Consider the following 27,871-nt stretch of genomic DNA (forward strand, 5'->3'; position numbering starts at 1 on the left):
GGGGATGTAGTGTCTGTATGAGGAGAGAGCAGTCACAGTGTCACATACAGCAGAGACCCAGAGAGGGGGACACTGAGAGAGTGATTAGATAAGTAGGATGAGACACAGGATAGGACAGTGACCTGAGGACCTGGGGATGTAGTGTCTGTATGAGGAGAGAGCGGTCACAGTGTCACATACAGCAGAGACCCAGAGAGGGGAACACAGAGAGAGTAATTAGATAAGTAGGATGAGACACAGGATAGGACAGTGACATGAGGACCTGGGGATGTAGTGTCTGTATGAGGAGAGAGCGGTCACAGTGTCACAAACAGCAGAGACCCAGAGAGGGGAACACAGAGAGAGTAATTAGATAAGAAGGATGAGACACAGGATAGGACAGTGACATGAGGACCTGGGGATGTAGTGTCTGTATGAGGAGAGAGCGGTCACAGTGTCACATACAGCAGAGACCCAGAGAGGGGAACACTGAGAGTGATTAGATAAGTAGGATGAGACACAGGATAGGACAGTGACCTGAGGACCTGGGGATGTAGTGTCTGTATGAGGAGAGAGCGGTCACAGTGTCACAAACAGCAGAGACCCAGAGAGGGGAACACAGAGAGAGTAATTAGATAAGAAGGATGAGACACAGGATAGGACAGTGACATGAGGACCTGGGGATGTAGTGTCTGTATGAGGAGAGAGCGGTCACAGTGTCACATACAGCAGAGACCCAGAGAGGGGAACACTGAGAGTGATTAGATAAGTAGGATGAGACACAGGATAGGACAGTGACCTGAGGACCTGGGGATGTAGTGTCTGTATGAGGAGAAAGCAGTCACAGTGTCACATACAGCAGAGATCCAGAGAGGGGAACACTGAGAGTGATTAGATAAGTAGGATGAGACACAGGATAGGACAGTGACATGAGGACCTGGGGATGTAGTGTCTGTATGAGGAGAGAGTAGTCACAGTGTCACATACAGCAGAGACCCAGAGAGGGGAACACAGAGAGTGATTAGATAAGTAGGATGATACACAGGATAGGACAGTGACCTGAGGACCTGGGGATGTAGTGTCTGTATGAGGAGAGAGCAGTCACAGTGTCACAAACAGCAGAGACCCAGAGAGGGGAACACTGAGAGAGTGATTAGAAAAGTAGGATGAGACACAGGATAGGACAGTGACCTGAGGACCTGGGGATGTAGTGTATGTATGAGGAGAGAGTAGTCACAGTGTCACATACAGCAGAGACCCAGAGAGGGGAACACAGAGAGTGATTAGATAAGTAGGATGAGACACAGGATAGGACAGTGACCTGAGGACCTGGGGATGTAGTGTCTGTATGAGGAGAGAGCAGTCACAGTGTCACATACAGCAGAGACCCAGAGAGGGGAACACAGAGAGTGATTAGATAAGTAGGATGAGACACAGGATAGGACAGTGACCTGAGGACCTGGGGATGTAGTGTCTGTATGAGGAGAGAGCGGTCACAGTGTCACATACAGCAGAGACCCAGAGAGGGAAACACAGAGAGAGTAATTAGATAAGAAGGATGAGACCCAGGATAGGACAGTGACCTGAGGACCTGGGGATGTAATGTCTGTATGAGGAGAGAGCGGTCACAGTGTCACATACAGCAGAGAGACCCAGAGAGGGGAACACTGAGAGAGTGGTTAGATAATTAGGATGAGACACAGGATAGGACAGTGACCTGAGGACCTGGGGGTGTAGTGTCTGTATGAGGAGAGAGCAGTCACAGTGTCACATGCAGCAGAGACCCAGAGAGGGGAACACAGAGAGTGATTAGATAAGTAGGATGACACACAGGAGAGGACAGTGACCTGAGGACCTGGGGATGTAGTGTCTGTATGAGGAGAGAGCAGTCACAGTGTCACATACAGCAGAGACCCAGAGAGGGGAACACTGAGAGAGTGATTAGATAAGTAGTATGAGACAAAGGATAGGACAGTGACCTGAGGACCTGGGGATGTAGTGTCTGTATGAGGAGAGAGTAGTCACAGTGTCACATACAGCAGAGTCCCAGAGAGGGGAACACAGAGAGTGATTAGATAAGTAGGATGAGACACAGGATAGGACAGTGACCTGAGGACCTGGGGATGTAGTGTCTGTATGAGGAGAGAGCAGTCACAGTGTCACATACAGCAGAGAACCAGAGAGGGGAACACAGAGAGTAATTAGATAAGTTGTATGAGACACAGGATAGGACAGTGACCTGAGGACCTGGGGATGTAGTGTCTGTATGAGGAGAGAGCAGTCACAGTGTCACATACAGCAGAGACCCAGAGATGGGAACACAGAGAGTGATTAGATAAGTAGGATGAGACACAGGATAGAACAGTGACCTGAGGACCTGGGGATGTAGTGTCTGTATGAGGAGAGAGCAGTCACAGTGTCACATACAGCAGAGACCAAGAGAGGGTGACACTGAGAGAGTGATTAGATAAGTAGGATGAGACACAGGATAGGACAGTGACCTGAGTACCTAGGGATGTAGTGTCTGTATGAGGAGAGAGTGGTCACAGTGTCACATACAGCAGAGACCCAGAGAGGGGAACACTGAGAGAGTAATTAGATAAGTAGGATGAGACACAGGATAGGACAGTGACCTGAGGACCTGGGGATGTAGTGTCTGTATGAGGAGAGAGCAGTCACAGTGTCACATACAGCAGAGACCCAGAGAGGGGAACACAGAGAGTGATTAGATAAGTAGGATGAGACACAGGATAGGACAGTGACCTGAGGACCTGGGGATGTAGTGTCTGTATGAGGAGAGAGCGGTCACAGTGTCACATACAGCAGAGACCCAGAGAGGGGAACACAGAGAGAGTAATTAGATAAGAAGGATGAGACCCAGGATAGGACAGTGACCTGAGGACCTGGGGATGTAATGTCTGTATGAGGAGAGAGCGGTCACAGTGTCACATACAGCAGAGAGACCCAGAGAGGGGAACACTGAGAGAGTGGTTAGATAATTAGGATGAGACACAGGATAGGACAGTGACCTGAGGACCTGGGGGTGTAGTGTCTGTATGAGGAGAGAGCAGTCACAGTGTCACATGCAGCAGAGACCCAGAGAGGGGAACACAGAGAGTGATTAGATAAGTAGGATGACACACAGGAGAGGACAGTGACCTGAGGACCTGGGGATGTAGTGTCTGTATGAGGAGAGAGCAGTCACAGTGTCACATACAGCAGAGACCCAGAGAGGGGAACACTGAGAGAGTGATTAGATAAGTAGGATGAGACACAGGGTAGTACAGTGACCTGAGCCCTGGGGATGTAGTGTCTGTATGTGGAGAGAGCAGTCACAGTGTCACATACAGCAGAGAGACCCAGAGAGGGGAACACTGAGGGAGTGATTAGATAAGTAGGATGAGACACAGGATAGGACAGTGACCTGAGGACCTGGGGATGTAGTATCTGTATGAGGAGAGAGCGGTCACAGTGTCACATACAGCAGAGAGACCCAGAGAGGGGAACACTGAGGGAGTGATTAGATAAGTAGGATGAGACACAGGATAGGACAGTGACCTGATGACCTGGGGATGTAGTGTCTGTATGAGGAGAGAGCGGTCACAGTGTCACATACAGCAGAGACCCAGAGAGGGGAACACTGAGGGAGTGATTAGATAAGTAGGATGAGACACAGGATAGGACAGTGACCTGAGGACCTGGGGATGTAGTGTCTGTATGAGGAGAGAGCGGTCACAGTGTCACATACAGCAGAGACCCAGAAAGGGGAACACTGAGAGAGTGATTAGATAAGTAGGATGAGACACAGGGTAGTACAGTGACCTGAGGACCAGGGGATGTAGTGTCTGTATGAGGAGAGAGCAGTCACAGTGTCACATACAGCAGAGACACCCAGAGAGGGGAACACAGAGAGTGACTAGATAAGTAGGATGAGACACAGGATAGGACAGTGACATGAGGACCTGGGGATGTAGTGTCTGTATGAGGAGAGAGCAGACAGTGTCACATACAGCAGAGACCCAGAGAGGGGAACACAGAGAGTAATTAGATAAGTAGGATGAGACACAGGATAGGAGAGTGACCTGAGGACCTGGGGATGTAGTGTCTGTATGAGGAGAGAGCAGTCACAGTGTCACATACAGCAGAGACCCAGAGAGGGGGACACTGAGAGAGTGATTAGATAAGTAGGATGAGACACAGGATACGACAGTGACCTGAGGACCTGGGGATGTAGTGTCTGTATGAGGAGAGAGCGGTCACAGTGTCACATACAGCAGAGACCCAGAGAGGGGAACACAGAGAGAGTAATTAGATAAGTAGGATGAGACACAGGATAGGACAGTGACATGAGGACCTGGGGATGTAGTGTCTGTTTGAGCAGAGAGCAGTCACAGTGTCACATACAGCAGAGACCCAGAGAGGGAAACACTGAGAGAGTGATTAGATAAGTAGTATGAGACACAGGATAGGACAGTGACCTGTGGACCTGGGGATGTAGTGTCTGTATGAGGAGAGAGTAGTCACAGTGTCACATACAGCAGAGTCCCAGAGAGGGGAACACAGAGAGTGATTATATAAGTAGGATGAGACACAGGATAGGACAGTGACCTGAGGACCTGGGGATGTAGTGTCTGTATGAGGAGAGAGCAGTCACAGTGTCACATACAGCAGAGACCCAGAGAGGGGAACACTGAGAGTGATTAGATAAGTAGGATGAGACACAGGATAGGACAGTGACCTGAGGACCTGGGGATGTAGTGTCTGTATGAGGAGAGAGCAGTCACAGTTTCACATACAGCAGAGACCCAGAGAGGGGAACACTGAGAGTGATTAGATAAGTAGGATGAGACACAGGATAGGACAGTGACATGAGGACTTGGGGATGTAGTGTCTGTATGAGGAGAGAGCAGACAGTGTCACATACAGCAAAGACCCAGAGAGGGGAACACAGAGAGTAATTAGATAAGTAGGATGAGACACAGGATAGGAGAGTGACCTGAGGACCTGGGGATGTAGTGTCTGTATGAGGAGAGAGCAGTCACAGTGTCACATACAGCAGAGACCCAGAGAGGGGAACACAGAGAGTGATTAGATAAGTAGTATGAGACAAAGGAGAGGACAGTGACCTGAGGACCTGGGGATGTAGTGTCTGTATGAGGAGAGAGTAGTCACAGTGTCACATACAGCAGAGACCCAGAGAGGGGAACACAGAGAGTGATTAGATAAGTAGGATGAGACACAGGATAGGACAGTGACCTGAGGACCTGGGGATGTAGTGTCTGTATGAGGAGAGAGCAGTCACAGTGTCACATACAGCAGAGAACCAGAGAGGGGAACACAGAGAGTAATTAGATAAGTTGGATGAGACACAGGATAGGACAGTGACCTGAGGACCTGGGGATGTAGTGTCTGTATGAGGAGAGAGCAGTCACAGTGTCACATACAGCAGAGACCCAGAGATGGGAACACAGAGAGTGATTAGATAAGTAGGATGAGACACAGGATAGAACAGTGACCTGAGGACCTGGGGATGTAGTGTCTGTATGAGGAGAGAGCAGTCACAGTGTCACATACAGCAGAGACCAAGAGAGGGTGACACTGAGAGAGTGATTAGATAAGTAGGATGAGACACAGGATAGGACAGTGACCTGAGTACCTAGGGATGTAGTGTCTGTATGAGGAGAGAGTGGTCACAGTGTCACATACAGCAGAGACCCAGAGAGGGGAACACTGAGAGAGTAATTAGATAAGTAGGATGAGACCCAGGATAGGACAGTGACATGAGGACCTGGGGATGTAGTGTCTGTATGAGGAGAGAGCAGTCACAGTGTCACATACAGCAGAGAGACCCAGAGAGGGGAACACTGAGAGAGTGATTAGATAAGTTGGATGAGACACAGGATAGGACAGTGACCTGAGGACCTGGGGATGTAGTGTCTGTATGAGGAGAGAGCAGTCACAGTGTCACATACAGCAGATAGACCCAGAGAGGGGAACACTGAGAGAGTGATTAGATAAGTAGGATGAGACACAGGATAGGACAGTGACCTGAGGACCTGGGGATGTAGAGTCTGTATGAGGAGAGAGCGGTCACAGTGTCACATACAGCAGAGACCCAGAGAGGGGAACACTGAGAGAGTGATTAGATAAGTAGGATGATACACAGGATAGGACAGTGACCTGAGGACCTGGGGATGTAATGTCTGTATGAGGAGAGAGCAGTCACAGTGTCACATACAGCAGAGAGACCCAGAGAGGGGAACACTGAGAGAGTGATTAGATAAGTAGAATGAGACACAGGATAGGACAGTGACCTGAGGATGTAGTGTCTGTATGAGGAGAGAGCAGTCACAGTGTCACATACAGCAGAGAGACCGAGAGAGGGGAACACTGAGGGAGTGATTAGATAAGTAGGATGAGACACAGGGTAGTACAGTGACCTGAGCCCTGGGGATGTAGTGTCTGTATGTGGAGAGAGCAGTCACAGTGTCACATACAGCAGAGACCAAGAGAGGGTGACACTGCGAGATTGATTAGATAAGTAGGATGAGACACAGGATAGGACAGTGACCTGAGGACCTGGGGATGTAGTGTATGTATGAGGAGAGAGCGGTCACAGTGTCACATACAGCAGAGAGACCCAGAGAGGGGAACACAGAGAGTGAATAGATAAGTAGGAGGAGACACAGGATAGGACAGTGACCAGAGGACCTGGGGATGTAGTGTCTGCATGAGGAGAGAGCAGTCACAGTGTCACATACAGCAGAGACCCAGAGAGGGGAACACAGAGAGAGTGATTAGATAAGTAGGATGAGACACAGGATAGGACAGTGACCTGAGGACCTGGGGATGTAGTGTCTGTATTAGGAGAGAGCAGTCACAGTGTCACATACAGCATAGACCCAGAGAGGGGAAAACTGAGAGAGTGATTAGATAAGTAGGATGAGACACAGGATAGGACAGTGACCTGAGGACCTGGGGATGTAGTGTCTGTATGAGGAGAGAACGGTCACAGTGTCACATACAGCAGAGACCCAGAGAGGGGAACACAGAGAGTGATTAGATAAGTAGGATGAGACACAGGATAGGACAGTGACCTGAGGACCTGGGGATGTAGTGTCTGTATGAGGAGAGAGCAGTCACAGTGTCACATACAGCAGAGACCCAGAGAGGGGAACACAGAGAGTGATTAGATAAGTATGATGAGACACAGGATAGGACAGTGACCTGAGGACCTGGGGATGTAGTGTCTGTATGAGGAGAGAGCAGTCACAGTGTCACATACAGCAGAGACCCAGAGAGGGGAACACTGAGAGAGTGATTAGATAAGTAGGATGAGACACAGGATAGGACAGGGACCTGAGGACCTGGGGATGTAGTGTCTGTATGAGGAGAGAGCAGTCACAGTGTCACATACAGCAGAGACCCAGAGAGGGGAACACTGAGAGAGTGATTAGAAAAGTTGGATGAGACACAGGATAGGACAGTGACCTGAGGATCTGGAGATGTAGTGTATGTATGAGGAGAGAGCAGTCACAGTGTCACATACAGCAGAGACACCCAGAGAGGGGAACACAGAGAGTGACTAGATAAGTAGGATGAGTCACAGGATAGGACAGTGACTTGAGGACCAGGGGATGTAGTGTCTGTATGAGGAGAGAGCAGTCACAGTGTCACATACAGCAGAGACCCAGAGAGGGGAACACTGAGAGAGTGATTAGATAAGTAGGATGAGACACAGGATAGGACAGTGACCTGAGGACCTGGGGATGTAGTGTCTGTATGAGGAGAGAGCAGTCACAGTTTCACATACAGCAGAGACCCAGAGAGGGGAACACTGAGAGTGATTAGATAAGTAGGATGAGACACAGGATAGGACAGTGACATGAGGACCTGGGGATGTAGTGTCTGTATGAGGAGAGAGCAGACAGTGTCACATACAGCAGAGACCCAGAGAGGGGAACACAGAGAGAGTAATTAGATAAGTAGGATGAGACACAGGATAGGAGAGTGACCTGAGGACCTGGGGACGTAGTGTCTGTATGAGGAGAGAGCAGTCACAGTGTCACATACAGCAGAGACCCAGAGAGGGGAACACTGAGAGAGTGATTAGATAAGTAGTATGAGACACAGGATAGGACAGTGACCTGTGGACCTGGGGATGTAGTGTCTGTATGAGGAGAGAGTAGTCACAGTGTCACATACAGCAGAGTCCCAGAGAGGGGAACACAGAGAGTGATTAGATAAGTAGGATGAGACACAGGATAGGACAGTGACCTGAGGACCTGGGGATGTAGTGTCTGTATGAGGAGAGAGCAGTCACAGTGTCACATACAGCAGAGAACCAGAGAGGGGAACACAGAGAGTAATTAGATAAGTTGGATGAGACACAGGATAGGACAGTGACCTGAGGACCTGGGGATGTAGTGTCTGTATGAGGAGAGAGCAGTCACAGTGTCACATACAGCAGAGACCCAGAGATGGGAACACAGAGAGTGATTAGATAAGTAGGATGAGACCCAGGATAGAACAGTGACCTGAGGACCTGGGGATGTAATGTCTGTATGAGGAGAGAGCAGTCACAGTGTCACATACAGCAGAGACCAAGAGAGGGTGACACTGAGAGAGTGATTAGATAAGTAGGATGAGACACAGGATAGGACAGTGACCTGAGTACCTAGGGATGTAGTGTCTGTATGAGGAGAGAGTGGTCACAGTGTCACATACAGCAGAGACCCAGAGAGGGGAACACTGAGAGAGTAATTAGATAAGTAGGATGAGACCCAGGATAGGACAGTGACATGAGGACCTGGGGATGTAGTGTCTGTATGAGGAGAGAGCAGTCACAGTGTCACATACAGCAGAGAGACCCAGAGAGGGGAACACTGAGAGAGTGATTAGATAAGTTGGATGAGACAAAGGATAGGACAGTGACCTGAGGACCTGGGGATGTAGTGTCTGTATGAGGAGAGAGCAGTCACAGTGTCACATACAGCAGATAGACCCAGAGAGGGGAACACTGAGAGAGTGATTAGATAAGTAGGATGAGACACATGATAGGACAGTGACCTGAGGACCTGGGGATGTAGTGTCTGTATGAGGAGAGAGCGGTCACAGTGTCACATACAGCAGAGACCCAGAGAGGGGAACACTGAGAGAGTGATTAGATAAGTAGGATGATACACAGGATAGGACAGTGACCTGAGGACCTGCGGATGTAATAGTCTGTATGAGGAGAGAGCAGTCACAGTGTCACATACAGCAGAGAGACCCAGAGAGGGGAACACTGAGAGAGTGATTAGATAAGTAGAATGAGACACAGGATAGGACAGTGACCTGAGGATGTAGTGTCTGTATGAGGAGAGAGCAGTCACAGTGTCACATACAGCAGAGAGACCCAGAGAGGGGAACACTGAGAGAGTGATTATATAAGTTGGATGAGACACAGGATAGGACAGTGACCTGAGGACCTGGGGATGTAGTGTCTGTATGAGGAGAGAGCGGTCACAGTGTCACATACAGCAGAGAGCCAGAGAGGGGAACACTGAGAGAGTGATTAGATAAGTAGGATGAGACACAGGATAGGACAGTGACCTGAGGACCGGGGGATGTAATGTCTGTATGAGGAGAGAGCAGTCACAGTGTCACATACAGCAGAGAGACCCAGAGAGGGGAAAACTGAGAGAGTGATTAGATAAGTAGGATGAGACACAGGATAGGACAGTGACCTGAGGACCTGGGGATGTAGTGTCTGTATGAGGAGAGAGCAGTCACAGTGTCACATACAGCATGGACCCAGAGAGGGGAACACTGAGAGTCATTAGATAAGTAGGATGAGACACAGGATAGGACAGTGACCTGAGGACCTGGGGATGTAGTGTCTGTATGAGGAGAGAGCAGTCACAGTGTCACATACAGCAGAGACCCAGAGAGGGGAACACTGAGAGATTGATAAGATAAGTAGGATGAGACACAGGATAGGACAGTGACCTGAGGACCTGGGGATGTAGTGTCTGTATGAGGAGAGAGCGGTCACAGTGTTACATACAGCAGAGACCCAGAGAGGGGAACACTGAGAGAGTGATTAGATAAGTAGGATGAGACACAGGGTAGTACAGTGACCTGAGCCCTGGGGATGTAGTGTCTGTATGTGGAGAGAGCAGTCACAGTGTCACATACAGCAGAGAGACCCAGAGAGGGGAACACTGAGGGAGTGATTAGATAAGTAGGATGAGACACAGGATAGGACAGTGACCTGAGGACCTGGGGATGTAGTGTCTGTATGAGGAGAGAGCGGTCACAGTGTCACATACAGCAGAGAGACCCAGAGAGGGGAACACTGAGGGAGTGATTAGATAAGTAGGATGAGACACAGGATAGGACAGTGACCTGATGACCTGGGGATGTAGTGTCTGTATGAGGAGAGAGCGGTCACAGTGTCACATACAGCAGAGACCCAGAGAGGGGAACACTGAGGGAGTGATTAGATAAGTAGGATGAGACACAGGATAGGACAGTGACCTGAGGACCTGGGGATGTAGTGTCTGTATGAGGAGAGAGCGGTCACAGTGTCACATACAGCAGAGACCCAGAGAGGGGAACACTGAGAGAGTGATTAGATAAGTAGGATGAGACACAGGGTAGTACAGTCACCTGAGCCCTGGGGAAGTAGTGTCTGTATGAGGAGAGAGCAGTCACAGTGTCACATACAGCAGAGACCCAGAGAGGGGGACACTGAGAGAGTGATTAGATAAGTAGGATAAGACACAGGATACGACAGTGACCTGAGGACCTGGGGATGTAGTGTCTGTACGAGGAGAGAGCGGTCACAGTGTCACATACAGCAGAGACCCAGAGAGGGGAACACAGAGAGAGTAATTAGATAAGTAGGATGAGACACAGGATAGGACAGTGACCTGAGGACCTGGGGATGTAGTGTCTGTATGAGGAGAGAGCAGTCACAGTGTCACATACAGCAGAGACCCAGAGAGGGGAACACTGAGAGAGTGATTAGATAAGTAGGATGAGACACAGGATAGGACAGGGACCTGAGGACCTGGGGATGTAGTGTCTGTATGAGGAGAGAGCAGTCACAGTGTCACATACAGCAGAGACCCAGAGAGGGGAACACAGAGAGTGACTAGATAAGTAGGATGAGACACAGGATAGGACAGTGACCTGAGGACCTGGGGATGTAGTGTCTGTATGAGGAGAGAGCAGTCACAGTTTCACATACAGCAGAGACCCAGAGAGGGGAACACTGAGAGTGATTAGATAAGTAGGATGAGACACAGGATAGGACAGTGACATGAGGACTTGGGGATGTAGTGTCTGTATGAGGAGAGAGCAGACAGTGTCACATACAGCAAAGACCCAGAGAGGGGAACACAGAGAGTAATTAGATAAGTAGGATGAGACACAGGATAGGAGAGTGACCTGAGGACCTGGGGATGTAGTGTCTGTATGAGGAGAGAGCAGTCACAGTGTCACATACAGCAGAGACCCAGAGAGGGGGACACTGAGAGAGTGATTAGATAAGTAGGATGAGACACAGGATACGACAGTGACCTGAGGACCTGGGGATGTAGTGTCTGTATGAGGAGAGAGCGGTCACAGTGTCACATACAGCAGAGACCCAGAGAGGGGAACACAGAGAGAGTAATTAGATAAGTAGGATGAGACACAGGATAGGACAGTGACCTGAGGACCTGGGGATGTAGTGTCTGTATGAGGAGAGAGCAGTCACAGTGTCACATACAGCAGAGACCCAGAGATGGGAACACAGAGAGTGATTAGATAAGTAGGATGAGACACAGGATAGAACAGTGACCTGAGGACCTGGGGATGTAGTGTCTGTATGAGGAGAGAGCAGTCACAGTGTCACATACAGCAGAGACCAAGAGAGGGTGACACTGAGAGAGTGATTAGATAAGTAGGATGAGACCAAGGATAGGACAGTGACATGAGGACCTGGGGATGTAGTGTCTGTATGAGGAGAGAGCAGTCACAGTGTCACATACAGCAGAGAGACCCAGAGAGGGGAACACTGAGAGAGTGATTAGATAAGTTGGATGAGACACAGGATAGGACAGTGACCTGAGGACCTGGGGATGTAGTGTCTGTATGAGGAGAGAGCAGTCACAGTGTCACATACAGCAGATAGACCCAGAGAGGGGAACACTGAGAGAGTGATTAGATAAGTAGGATGAGACACAGGATAGGACAGTGACCTGAGGACCTGGGGATGTAGTGTCTGTATGAGGAGAGAGCGGTCACAGTGTCACATACAGCAGAGACCCAGAGAGGGGAACACTGAGAGAGTGATTAGATAAGTAGGATGATACACAGGATAGGACAGTGACCTGAGGACCTGGGGATGTAATGTCTGTATGAGGAGAGAGCAGTCACAGTGTCACATACAGCAGAGAGACCCAGAGAGGGGAACACTGAGAGAGTGATTAGATAAGTAGAATGAGACACAGGATAGGACAGTGACCTGAGGATGTAGTGTCTGTATGAGGAGAGAGCAGTCACAGTGTCACATACAGCAGAGAGACCCAGAGAGGGGAACACTGAGAGAGTGATTATATAAGTTGGATGAGACACAGGATAGGACAGTGACCTGAGGACCTGGGGATGTAGTGTCTGTATGAGGAGAGAGTAGTCACAGTGTCACATACAGCAGATAGACCCAGAGAGGGGAACACTGAGAGAGTGATTAGATAAGTAGGATGAGACAGGATAGGACAGTGACCTGAGGACCTGGGGATGTAGTGTCTGTATGAGGACAGAGCGGTCACAGTGTCACATACAGCAGAGACCCAGAGAGGGGAACACTGAGAGAGTGATTAGATAAGTAGGATGAGACACAGGGTAGTACAGTGACCTGAGCCCTGGGGATGTAGTGTCTGTATGAGGAGAGAGCAGTTACAGTGTCACATACAGCACAGAGACCCAGAGAGGGGAACACTGAGAGAGTGATTAGATAAGTAGGATGAGACACAGGATAGGACAGTGACCAGAGGACCTGGGGATGTAGTGTCTGTATGAGGAGAGAGCAGTCACAGTGTCACATACAGCAGAGAGACCCAGAGAGGGGAACACAGAGAGAGTGCTTAGATAAGTAGGATGAGACACAGGATAGGTCAGTGACCTGAGGACCTGGGGATATAGTGTCTGTATGAGGAGAGAGCGGTCACAGTGTCACATACAGCAGAGACCCAGAGAGGGGAACACTGCGAGATTGATTAGATAAGTAGGATGAGACACAGGATAGGTCAGTGACCTGAGGACCTGGGGATGTAGTGTCTGTATGAGGAGAGAGCAGTCACAGTGTCACATACAGCAGAGACCCAGAGAGGGGAACACAGAGAGAGTGATTAGATAAGTAGGATGAGACACAGGATAGGACAGTGACCTGAGGACCTCGGGATGTAGTGTCTGTATTAGGAGAGAGCAGTCACAGTGTCACATACAGCATATACCCAGAGAGGGGAAAACTGAGAGAGTGATTAGATAAGTAGGATGAGACACAGGATAGGACAGTGACCTGAGGACCTGGGGATGTAGTGTCTGTATGAGGAGAGAACGGTCACAGTGTCACATACAGCAGAGACCCAGAGAGGGGAACACAGAGAGTGATTAGATAAGTAGGATGAGACACAGGATAGGACAGTGACCTGAGGACCTGGGGATGTAGTGTCTGTATGAGGAGAGAGCAGTCACAGTGTCACATACAGCAGAGACCCAGAGAGGGGAACACTGAGAGAGTGATTAGATAAGTAGGATGAGACACAGGATAGGACAGTGACCTGAGGACCTGGGGATGTAGTGTCTGTATGAGGAGAGAACGGTCACAGTGTCACATACAGCAGAGACCCAGAGAGGGGAACACAGAGAGTGATCTGATAAGTAGGATGAGACACAGGATAGGACAGTGACCTGAGGACCGGGGGATGTAGTGTCTGTATGAGGAGAGAGCAGTCACAGTGTCACATACAGCAGAGACCCAGAGAGGGGAACACTGAGAGAGTGATTAGATAAGTAGGATGAGACACAGGATAGGACAGTGACCTGAGGACCTGGGGATGTAGTGTCTGTATGAGGAGAGAGCAGTCACAGTGTCACATACAGCAGAGACCCAGAGAGGGGAACACTGAGAGAGTGATTAGATAAGTAGGATGAGACACAGGATAGGACAGTGACCTGAGGACCTGGGGATGTAGTGTCTGTATGAGGAGAGAGCAGTCACAGTTTCACATACAGCAGAGACCCAGAGAGGGGAACACTGAGAGTGATTAGATAAGTAGGATGAGACACAGGATAGGACAGTGACATGAGGACCTGGGGATGTAGTGTCTGTATGAGGAGAGAGCAGACAGTGTCACATACAGCAGAGACCCAGAGAGGGGAACACAGAGAGAGTAATTAGATAAGTAGGATGAGACACAGGATAGGAGAGTGACCTGAGGACCTGGGGACGTAGTGTCTGTATGAGGAGAGAGCAGTCACAGTGTCACATACAGCAGAGACCCAGAGAGGGGAACACTGAGAGAGTGATTAGATAAGTAGTATGAGACACAGGATAGGACAGTGACCTGTGGACCTGGGGATGTAGTGTCTGTATGAGGAGAGAGTAGTCACAGTGTCACATACAGCAGAGTCCCAGAGAGGGGAACACAGAGAGTGATTAGATAAGTAGGATGAGACACAGGATAGGACAGTGACCTGAGGACCTGGGGATGTAGTGTCTGTATGAGGAGAGAGCAGTCACAGTGTCACATACAGCAGAGAACCAGAGAGGGGAACACAGAGAGTAATTAGATAAGTTGGATGAGACACAGGATAGGACAGTGACCTGAGGACCTGGGGATGTAGTGTCTGTATGAGGAGAGAGCAGTCACAGTGTCACATACAGCAGAGACCCAGAGATGGGAACACAGAGAGTGATTAGATAAGTAGGATGAGACCCAGGATAGAACAGTGACCTGAGGACCTGGGGATGTAATGTCTGTATGAGGAGAGAGCAGTCACAGTGTCACATACAGCAGAGACCAAGAGAGGGTGACACTGAGAGAGTGATTAGATAAGTAGGATGAGACACAGGATAGGACAGTGACCTGAGTACCTAGGGATGTAGTGTCTGTATGAGGAGAGAGTGGTCACAGTGTCACATACAGCAGAGACCCAGAGAGGGGAACACTGAGAGAGTAATTAGATAAGTAGGATGAGACCCAGGATAGGACAGTGACATGAGGACCTGGGGATGTAGTGTCTGTATGAGGAGAGAGCAGTCACAGTGTCACATACAGCAGAGAGACCCAGAGAGGGGAACACTGAGAGAGTGATTAGATAAGTTGGATGAGACAAAGGATAGGACAGTGACCTGAGGACCTGGGGATGTAGTGTCTGTATGAGGAGAGAGCAGTCACAGTGTCACATACAGCAGATAGACCCAGAGAGGGGAACACTGAGAGAGTGATTAGATAAGTAGGATGAGACACATGATAGGACAGTGACCTGAGGACCTGGGGATGTAGTGTCTGTATGAGGAGAGAGCGGTCACAGTGTCACATACAGCAGAGACCCAGAGAGGGGAACACTGAGAGAGTGATTAGATAAGTAGGATGATACACAGGATAGGACAGTGACCTGAGGACCTGCGGATGTAATAGTCTGTATGAGGAGAGAGCAGTCACAGTGTCACATACAGCAGAGAGACCCAGAGAGGGGAACACTGAGAGAGTGATTAGATAAGTAGAATGAGACACAGGATAGGACAGTGACCTGAGGATGTAGTGTCTGTATGAGGAGAGAGCAGTCACAGTGTCACATACAGCAGAGAGACCCAGAGAGGGGAACACTGAGAGAGTGATTATATAAGTTGGATGAGACACAGGATAGGACAGTGACCTGAGGACCTGGGGATGTAGTGTCTGTATGAGGAGAGAGCGGTCACAGTGTCACATACAGCAGAGAGCCAGAGAGGGGAACACTGAGAGAGTGATTAGATAAGTAGGATGAGACACAGGATAGGACAGTGACCTGAGGACCGGGGGATGTAATGTCTGTATGAGGAGAGAGCAGTCACAGTGTCACATACAGCAGAGAGACCCAGAGAGGGGAAAACTGAGAGAGTGATTAGATAAGTAGGATGAGACACAGGATAGGACAGTGACCTGAGGACCTGGGGATGTAGTGTCTGTATGAGGAGAGAGCAGTCACAGTGTCACATACAGCATGGACCCAGAGAGGGGAACACTGAGAGTCATTAGATAAGAAGGATGAGACACAGGATAGGACAGTGACCTGAGGACCTGGGGATGTAGTGTCTGTATGAGGAGAGAGCAGTCACAGTGTCACATACAGCAGAGACCCAGAGAGGGGAACACTGAGAGATTGATAAGATAAGTAGGATGAGACACAGGATAGGACAGTGACCTGAGGACCTGGGGATGTAGTGTCTGTATGAGGAGAGAGCGGTCACAGTGTTACATACAGCAGAGACCCAGAGAGGGGAACACTGAGAGAGTGATTAGATAAGTAGGATGAGACACAGGGTAGTACAGTGACCTGAGCCCTGGGGATGTAGTGTCTGTATGTGGAGAGAGCAGTCACAGTGTCACATACAGCAGAGAGACCCAGAGAGGGGAACACAGAGAGAGTAATTAGATAAGTAGGATGAGACACAGGATAGGACAGTGACCTGAGGACCTGGGGATGTAGTGTCTGTATGAGGAGAGAGCAGTCACAGTGTCACATACAGCAGAGACCCAGAGAGGGGAACACTGAGAGAGTGATTAGATAAGTAGGATGAGACACAGGATAGGACAGGGACCTGAGGACCTGGGGATGTAGTGTCTGTATGAGGAGAGAGCAGTCACAGTGTCACATACAGCAGAGACCCAGAGAGGGGAACACAGAGAGTGACTAGATAAGTAGGATGAGACACAGGATAGGACAGTGACCTGAGGACCTGGGGATGTAGTGTCTGTATGAGGAGAGAGCAGTCACAGTTTCACATACAGCAGAGACCCAGAGAGGGGAACACTGAGAGTGATTAGATAAGTAGGATGAGACACAGGATAGGACAGTGACATGAGGACTTGGGGATGTAGTGTCTGTATGAGGAGAGAGCAGACAGTGTCACATACAGCAAAGACCCAGAGAGGGGAACACAGAGAGTAATTAGATAAGTAGGATGAGACACAGGATAGGAGAGTGACCTGAGGACCTGGGGATGTAGTGTCTGTATGAGGAGAGAGCAGTCACAGTGTCACATACAGCAGAGACCCAGAGAGGGGGACACTGAGAGAGTGATTAGATAAGTAGGATGAGACACAGGATACGACAGTGACCTGAGGACCTGGGGATGTAGTGTCTGTATGAGGAGAGAGCGGTCACAGTGTCACATACAGCAGAGACCCAGAGAGGGGAACACAGAGAGAGTAATTAGATAAGTAGGATGAGACACAGGATAGGACAGTGACCTGAGGACCTGGGGATGTAGTGTCTGTATGAGGAGAGAGCAGTCACAGTGTCACATACAGCAGAGACCCAGAGATGGGAACACAGAGAGTGATTAGATAAGTAGGATGAGACACAGGATAGAACAGTGACCTGAGGACCTGGGGATGTAGTGTCTGTATGAGGAGAGAGCAGTCACAGTGTCACATACAGCAGAGACCAAGAGAGGGTGACACTGAGAGAGTGATTAGATAAGTAGGATGAGACCAAGGATAGGACAGTGACATGAGGACCTGGGGATGTAGTGTCTGTATGAGGAGAGAGCAGTCACAGTGTCACATACAGCAGAGAGACCCAGAGAGGGGAACACTGAGAGAGTGATTAGATAAGTTGGATGAGACACAGGATAGGACAGTGACCTGAGGACCTGGGGATGTAGTGTCTGTATGAGGAGAGAGCAGTCACAGTGTCACATACAGCAGATAGACCCAGAGAGGGGAACACTGAGAGAGTGATTAGATAAGTAGGATGAGACACAGGATAGGACAGTGACCTGAGGACCTGGGGATGTAGTGTCTGTATGAGGAGAGAGCGGTCACAGTGTCACATACAGCAGAGACCCAGAGAGGGGAACACTGAGAGAGTGATTAGATAAGTAGGATGATACACAGGATAGGACAGTGACCTGAGGACCTGGGGATGTAATGTCTGTATGAGGAGAGAGCAGTCACAGTGTCACATACAGCAGAGAGACCCAGAGAGGGGAACACTGAGAGAGTGATTAGATAAGTAGAATGAGACACAGGATAGGACAGTGACCTGAGGATGTAGTGTCTGTATGAGGAGAGAGCAGTCACAGTGTCACATACAGCAGAGAGACCCAGAGAGGGGAACACTGAGAGAGTGATTATATAAGTTGGATGAGACACAGGATAGGACAGTGACCTGAGGACCTGGGGATGTAGTGTCTGTATGAGGAGAGAGTAGTCACAGTGTCACATACAGCAGATAGACCCAGAGAGGGGAACACTGAGAGAGTGATTAGATAAGTAGGATGAGACAGGATAGGACAGTGACCTGAGGACCTGGGGATGTAGTGTCTGTATGAGGACAGAGCGGTCACAGTGTCACATACAGCAGAGACCCAGAGAGGGGAACACTGAGAGAGTGATTAGATAAGTAGGATGAGACACAGGGTAGTACAGTGACCTGAGCCCTGGGGATGTAGTGTCTGTATGAGGAGAGAGCAGTTACAGTGTCACATACAGCACAGAGACCCAGAGAGGGGAACACTGAGAGAGTGATTAGATAAGTAGGATGAGACACAGGATAGGACAGTGACCAGAGGACCTGGGGATGTAGTGTCTGTATGAGGAGAGAGCAGTCACAGTGTCACATACAGCAGAGAGACCCAGAGAGGGGAACACAGAGAGAGTGCTTAGATAAGTAGGATGAGACACAGGATAGGTCAGTGACCTGAGGACCTGGGGATATAGTGTCTGTATGAGGAGAGAGCGGTCACAGTGTCACATACAGCAGAGACCCAGAGAGGGGAACACTGCGAGATTGATTAGATAAGTAGGATGAGACACAGGATAGGTCAGTGACCTGAGGACCTGGGGATGTAGTGTCTGTATGAGGAGAGAGCAGTCACAGTGTCACATACAGCAGAGACCCAGAGAGGGGAACACAGAGAGAGTGATTAGATAAGTAGGATGAGACACAGGATAGGACAGTGACCTGAGGACCTCGGGATGTAGTGTCTGTATTAGGAGAGAGCAGTCACAGTGTCACATACAGCATATACCCAGAGAGGGGAAAACTGAGAGAGTGATTAGATAAGTAGGATGAGACACAGGATAGGACAGTGACCTGAGGACCTGGGGATGTAGTGTCTGTATGAGGAGAGAACGGTCACAGTGTCACATACAGCAGAGACCCAGAGAGGGGAACACAGAGAGTGATTAGATAAGTAGGATGAGACACAGGATAGGACAGTGACCTGAGGACCTGGGGATGTAGTGTCTGTATGAGGAGAGAGCAGTCACAGTGTCACATACAGCAGAGACCCAGAGAGGGGAACACTGAGAGAGTGATTAGATAAGTAGGATGAGACACAGGATAGGACAGTGACCTGAGGACCTGGGGATGTAGTGTCTGTATGAGGAGAGAACGGTCACAGTGTCACATACAGCAGAGACCCAGAGAGGGGAACACAGAGAGTGATCTGATAAGTAGGATGAGACACAGGATAGGACAGTGACCTGAGGACCGGGGGATGTAGTGTCTGTATGAGGAGAGAGCAGTCACAGTGTCACATACAGCAGAGACCCAGAGAGGGGAACACTGAGAGAGTGATTAGATAAGTAGGATGAGACACAGGATAGGACAGTGACCTGAGGACCTGGGGATGTAGTGTCTGTATGAGGAGAGAGCAGTCACAGTGTCACATACAGCAGAGACCCAGAGAGGGGAACACTGAGAGAGTGATTAGAAAAGTAGGATGAGACACAGGATAGGACAGTGACCTGAGGACCTGGGGATGTAGTGTCTGTATGAGGAGAGAGCAGTCACAGTGTCACATACAGCAGAGACACCCAGAGAGGGGAACACAGAGAGTGACTAGATAAGTAGGATGAGTCACAGGATAGGACAGTGACCTGAGGACCAGGGGATGTAGTGTCTGTATGAGGAGAGAGCAGTCACAGTGTCACATACAGCAGAGACCCAGAGAGGGGAACACTGAGAGAGTGATTAGATAAGTAGAATGAGACACAGGATAGGACAGTGACCTGAGGATGTAGTGTCTGTATGAGGAGAGAGCAGTCACAGTGTCACATACAGCAGAGAGACCGAGAGAGGGGAACACTGAGGGAGTGATTAGATAAGTAGGATGAGACACAGGGTAGTACAGTGACCTGAGCCCTGGGGATGTAGTGTCTGTATGTGGAGAGAGCAGTCACAGTGTCACATACAGCAGAGAGACCGAGAGAGGGGAACACTGAGGGAGTGATTAGATAAGTAGGATGAGACACAGGATAGGACAGTGACCTGAGGACCTGGGGATGTAGTGTCTGTTTGAGGAGAGAGCGGTCACAGTGTCACATACAGCAGAGAGACCCAGAGAGGGGAACACTGAGGGAGTGATTAGATAAGTAGGATGAGACACAGGATAGGACAGTGACCTGAGGACCTGGGGATGTAGTGTCTGTATGAGGAGAGAGAGGTCACAGTGTCACATACAGCAGAGACCCAGAGAGGGGAACACTGCGAGATTGATTAGATAAGTAGGATGAGACACAGGATAGGACAGTGACCTGAGGACCTGGGGATGTAGTGTATGTATGAGGAGAGAGCGGTCACAGTGTCACATACAGCAGAGAGACCCAGAGAGGGGAACACAGAGAGTGAATAGATAAGTAGGAGGAGACACAGGATAGGACAGTGACCAGAGGACCTGGGGATGTAGTGTCTGTATGAGGAGAGAGCAGTCACAGTGTCACATACAGCAGAGACCCAGAGAGGGGAACACAGAGAGAGTGATTAGATAAGTAGGATGAGACACAGGATAGGACAGTGACCTGAGGACCTGGGGATGTAGTGTCTGTATTAGGAGAGAGCAGTCACAGTGTCACATACAGCATAGACCCAGAGAGGGGAAAACTGAGAGAGTGATTAGATAAGTAGGATGAGACACAGGATAGGACAGTGACCTGAGGACCTGGGGATGTAGTGTCTGTATGAGGAGAGAACGGTCACAGTGTCACATACAGCAGAGACCTAGAGAGGGGAACACAGAGAGTGATTAGATAAGTAGGATGAGACACAGGATAGGACAGTGACCTGAGGACCTGGGGATGTAGTGTCTGTATGAGGAGAGAGCAGTCACAGTGTCACATACAGCAGAGACCCAGAGAGGGGAACACTGAGAGAGTGATTAGATAAGTAGGATGAGACACAGGATAGGACAGTGACCTGAGGACCTGGGGATGTAGTGTCTGTATGAGGAGAGAACGGTCACAGTGTCACATACAGCAGAGACCCAGAGAGGGGAACACAGAGAGTGATTAGATAAGTATGATGAGACACAGGATAGGACAGTGACCTGAGGACCTGGGGATGTAGTGTCTGTATGAGGAGAGAGCAGTCACAGTGTCACATACAGCAGAGACCCAGAGAGGGGAACACTGAGAGAGTGATTAGATAAGTAGGATGAGACACAGGATAGGACAGGGACCTGAGGACCTGGGGATGTAGTGTCTGTATGAGGAGAGAGCAGTCACAGTGTCACATACAGCAGAGACCCAGAGAGGGGAACACTGAGAGAGTGATTAGAAAAGTAGGATGAGACACAGGATAGGACAGTGACCTGAGGATCTGGAGATGTAGTGTATGTATGAGGAGAGAGCAGTCACAGTGTCACATACAGCAGAGACACCCAGAGAGGGGAACACAGAGAGTGACTAGATAAGTAGGATGAGTCACAGGATAGGACAGTGACCTGAGGACCAGGGGATGTAGTGTCTGTATGAGGAGAGAGCAGTCACAGTGTCACATACAGCAGAGACCCAGAGAGGGGAACACTGAGAGAGTGATTAGATAAGTAGGATGAGACACAGGATAGGACAGTGACCTGAGGACCTGGGGATGTAGTGTCTGTATGAGGAGAGAGCAGTCACAGTTTCACATACAGCAGAGACCCAGAGAGGGGAACACTGAGAGTGATTAGATAAGTAGGATGAGACACAGGATAGGACAGTGACATGAGGACCTGGGGATGTAGTGTCTGCATGAGGAGAGAGAAGACAGTGTCACATACAGCAGAGACCCAGAGAGGGGAACACAGAGAGTAATTAGATAAGTAGGATGAGACACAGGATAGGAGAGTGACCTGAGGACCTGGGGATGTAGTGTCTGTATGAGGAGAGAGCAGTCACAGTGTCACATACAGCAGAGACCCAGAGAGGGGGACACTGAGAGAGTGATTAGATAAGTAGGATGAGACACAGGATACGACAGTGACCTGAGGACCTGGGGATGTAGTGTCTGTATGAGGAGAGAGCGGTCACAGTGTCACATACAGCAGAGACCCAGAGAGGGGAACACAGAGAGAGTAATTAGATAAGTAGGATGAGACACAGGATAGGACAGTGACATGAGGACCTGGGGATGTAGTGTCTGTATGAGGAGAGAGCAGTCACAGTGTCACATACAGCAGAGACCCAGAGAGGGGAACACTGAGAGAGTGATTAGATAAGTAGTATGAGACACAGGATAGGACAGTGACCTGTGGACCTGGGGATGTAGTGTCTGTATGAGGAGAGAGTAGTCACAGTGTCACATACAGCAGAGTCCCAGAGAGGGGAACACAGAGAGTGATTAGATAAGTAGGATGAGACACAGGATAGGACAGTGACCTGAGGACCTGGGGATGTAGTGTCTGTATGAGGAGAGAGCAGTCACAGTGTCACATACAGCAGAGAACCAGAGAGGGGAACACAGAGAGTAATTAGATAAGTTGGATGAGACACAGGATAGGACAGTGACCTGAGGACCTGGGGATGTAGTGTCTGTATGAGGAGAGAGCAGTCACAGTGTCACATACAGCAGAGACCCAGAGATGGGAACACAGAGAGTGATTAGATAAGTAGGATGAGACCCAGGATAGAACAGTGACCTGAGGACTTGGGGATGTAATGTCTGTATGAGGAGAGAGCAGTCACAGTGTCACATACAGCAGAGACCAAGAGAGGGTGACACTGAGAGAGTGATTAGATAAGTAGGATGAGACACAGGATAGGACAGTGACCTGAGTACCTAGGGATGTAGTGTCTGTATGAGGAGAGAGTGGTCACAGTGTCACATACAGCAGAGACCCAGAGAGGGGAACACTGAGAGAGTAATTAGATAAGTAGGATGAGACCCAGGATAGGACAGTGACATGAGGACCTGGGGATGTAGTGTCTGTATGAGGAGAGAGCGGTCACAGTGTCACATACAGCAGAGACCCAGAGAGGGGAACACAGAGAGAGTAATTAGATAAGTAGGATGAGACACAGGATAGGACAGTGACCTGAGGACCTGGGGATGTAGTGTCTGTATGAGGAGAGAGCAGTCACAGTGTCACATACAGCAGAGACCCAGAGATGGGAACACAGAGAGTGATTAGATAAGTAGGATGAGACACAGGATAGAACAGTGACCTGAGGACCTGGGGATGTAGTGTCTGTATGAGGAGAGAGCAGTCACAGTGTCACATACAGCAGAGACCAAGAGAGGGTGACACTGAGAGAGTGATTAGATAAGTAGGATGAGACCCAGGATAGGACAGTGACATGAGGACCTGGGGATGTAGTGTCTGTATGAGGAGAGAGCAGTCACAGTGTCACATACAGCAGAGAGACCCAGAGAGGGGAACACTGAGAGAGTGATTAGATAAGTTGGATGAGACACAGGATAGGACAGTGACCTGAGGACCTGGGGATGTAGTGTCTGTATGAGGAGAGAGCAGTCACAGTGTCACATACAGCAGATAGACCCAGAGAGGGGAACACTGAGAGAGTGATTAGATAAGTAGGATGAGACACAGGATAGGACAGTGACCTGAGGACCTGGGGATGTAGTGTCTGTATGAGGAGAGAGTGGTCACAGTGTCACATACAGCAGAGACCCAGAGAGGGGAACACTGAGAGACTGATTAGATAAGTAGGATGATACACAGGATAGGACAGTGACCTGAGGACCTGGGGATGTAATGTCTGTATGAGGAGAGAGCAGTCACAGTGTCACATACAGCAGAGAGACCCAGAGAGGGGAACACTGAGAGAGTGATTAGATAAGTAGAATGAGACACAGGATAGGACAGTGACCTGAGGATGTAGTGTCTGTATGAGGAGAGAGCAGTCACAGTGTCACATACAGCAGAGAGACCCAGAGAGGGGAACACTGAGAGAGTGATTATATAAGTTGGATGAGACACAGGATAGGACAGTGACCTGAGGACCTGGGGATGTAGTGTCTGTATGAGGAGAGAGTAGTCACAGTGTCACATACAGCAGATAGACCCAGAGAGGGGAACACTGAGAGAGTGATTAGATAAGTAGGATGAGACAGGATAGGACAGTGACCTGAGGACCTGGGGATGTAGTGTCTGTATGAGGACAGAGCGGTCACAGTGTCACATACAGCAGAGACCCAGAGAGGGGAACACTGAGAGAGTGATTAGATAAGTAGGATGAGACACAGGGTAGTACAGTGACATGAGCCCTGGGGATGTAGTGTCTGTATGAGGAGAGAGCAGTTACAGTGTCACATACAGCACAGAGACCCAGAGAGGGGAACACTGAGAGAGTGATTAGATAAGTAGGATGAGACACAGGATAGGACAGTGACCAGAGGAACTGGGGATGTAGTGTCTGTATGAGGAGAGAGCAGTCACAGTGTCACATACAGCAGAGAGACCCAGAGAGGGGAACACAGAGAGAGTGCTTAGATAAGTAGGATGAGACACAGGATAGGTCAGTGACCTGAGGACCTGGGGATATAGTGTCTGTATGAGGAGAGAGCGGTCACAGTGTCACATACAGCAGAGACCCAGAGAGGGGAACACTGCGAGATTGATTAGATAAGTAGGATGAGACACAGGATAGGTCAGTGACCTGAGGACCTGGGGATGTAGTGTCTGTATGAGGAGAGAGCAGTCACAGTGTCACATACAGCAGAGACCCAGAGAGGGGAACACAGAGAGAGTGATTAGATAAGTAGGATGAGACACAGGATAGGACAGTGACCTGAGGACCTCGGGATGTAGTGTCTGTATTAGGAGAGAGCAGTCACAGTGTCACATACAGCATATACCCAGAGAGGGGAAAACTGAGAGAGTGATTAGATAAGTAGGATGAGACACAGGATAGGACAGTGACCTGAGGACCTGGGGATGTAGTGTCTGTATGAGGAGAGAACGGTCACAGTGTCACATACAGCAGAGACCCAGAGAGGGGAACACAGAGAGTGATTAGATAAGTAGGATGAGACACAGGATAGGACAGTGACCTGAGGACCTGGGGATGTAGTGTCTGTATGAGGAGAGAGCAGTCACAGTGTCACATACAGCAGAGACCCAGAGAGGGGAACACTGAGAGAGTGACTAGATAAGTAGGATGAGACACAGGATAGGACAGTGACCTGAGGACCTGGGGATGTAGTGTCTGTATGAGGAGAGAACGGTCACAGTGTCACATACAGCAGAGACCCAGAGAGGGGAACACAGAGAGTGATCAGATAAGTAGGATGAGACACAGGATAGGACAGTGACCTGAGGACCGGGGGATGTAGTGTCTGTATGAGGAGAGAGCAGTCACAGTGTCACATACAGCAGAGACCCAGAGAGGGGAACACTGAGAGAGTGATTAGATAAGTAGGATGAGACACAGGATAGGACAGTGACCTGAGGACCTGGGGATGTAGTGTCTGTATGAGGAGAGAGCAGTCACAGTGTCACATACAGCAGAGACCCAGAGAGGGGAACACTGAGAGAGTGATTAGAAAAGTAGGATGAGACACAGGATAGGACAGTGACCTGAGGACCTGGGGATGTAGTGTCTGTATGAGGAGAGAGCAGTCACAGTGTCACATACAGCAGAGACACCCAGAGAGGGGAACACAGAGAGTGACTAGATAAGTAGGATGAGTCACAGGATAGGACAGTGACCTGAGGACCAGGGGATGTAGTGTCTGTATGAGGAGAGAGCAGTCACAGTGTCACATACAGCAGAGACCCAGAGAGGGGAACACTGAGAGAGTGATTAGATAAGTAGAATGAGACACAGGATAGGACAGTGACCTGAGGATGTAGTGTCTGTATGAGGAGAGAGCAGTCACAGTGTCACATACAGCAGAGAGACCGAGAGAGGGGAACACTGAGGGAGTGATTAGATAAGTAGGATGAGACACAGGGTAGTACAGTGACCTGAGCCCTGGGGATGTAGTGTCTGTATGTGGAGAGAGCAGTCACAGTGTCACATACAGCAGAGAGACCGAGAGAGGGGAACACTGAGGGAGTGATTAGATAAGTAGGATGAGACACAGGATAGGACAGTGACCTGAGGACCTGGGGATGTAGTGTCTGTATGAGGAGAGAGCGGTCACAGTGTCACATACAGCAGAGAGACCCAGAGAGGGGAACACTGAGGGAGTGATTAGATAAGTAGGATGAGACCCAGGATAGGACAGTGACCTGAGGACCTGGGGATGTAGTGTCTGTATGAGGAGAGAGAGGTCACAGTGTCACATACAGCAGAGACCCAGAGAGGGGAACACTGCGAGATTGATTAGATAAGTAGGATGAGACACAGGATAGGACAGTGACCTGAGGACCTGGGGATGTAGTGTATGTATGAGGAGAGAGCGGTCACAGTGTCACATACAGCAGAGAGACCCAGAGAGGGGAACACAGAGAGTGACTAGATAAGTAGGATGAGTCACAGGATAGGACAGTGACCTGAGGACCTGGGGATGTAGTGTCTGTATGAGGAGAGAGCAGTCACAGTGTCACATACAGCAGAGACCCAGAGAGGGGAACACTGAGAGAGTGAATAGATAAGTAGGAGGAGACACAGGATAGGACAGTGACCAGAGGACCTGGGGATGTAGTGTCTGTATGAGGAGAGAGCAGTCACAGTGTCACATACAGCAGAGACCCAGAGAGGGGAACACAGAGAGAGTGATTAGATAAGTAGGATGAGACACAGGATAGGACAGTGACCTGAGGACCTGGGGATGTAGTGTCTGTATTAGGAGAGAGCAGTCACAGTGTCACATACAGCATAGACCCAGAGAGGGGAAAACTGAGAGAGTGATTAGATAAGTAGGATGAGACACAGGATAGGACAGTGACCTGAGGACCTGGGGATGTAGTGTCTGTATGAGGAGAGAACGGTCACAGTGTCACATACAGCAGAGACCCAGAGAGGGGAACACAGAGAGTGATTAGATAAGTAGGATGAGACACAGGATAGGACAGTGACCTGAGGACCTGGGGATGTAGTGTCTGTATGAGGAGAGAGCAGTCACAGTGTCACATACAGCAGAGACCCAGAGAGGGGAACACTGAGAGAGTGATTAGATAAGTAGGATGAGACACAGGATAGGACAGTGACCTGAGGACCTGGGGATGTAGTGTCTGTATGAGGAGAGAGCAGTCACAGTGTCACATACAGCAGAGACCCAGAGAGGGGAACACTGAGAGAGTGATTAGAAAAGTAGGATGAGACACAGGATAGGACAGTGACCTGAGGATCTGGAGATGTAGTGTATGTATGAGGAGAGAGCAGTCACAGTGTCACATACAGCAGAGACACCCAGAGAGGGGAACACAGAGAGTGACTAGATAAGTAGGATGAGTCACAGGATAGGACAGTGACCTGAG

The sequence above is a fragment of the Taudactylus pleione genome, unplaced genomic scaffold, assembly GCF_031769625.1.
Source record: "Taudactylus pleione unplaced genomic scaffold, aTauple2 ptg000461l, whole genome shotgun sequence".
Classification (NCBI taxonomy): Eukaryota; Metazoa; Chordata; class Amphibia; order Anura; family Myobatrachidae; genus Taudactylus; species Taudactylus pleione.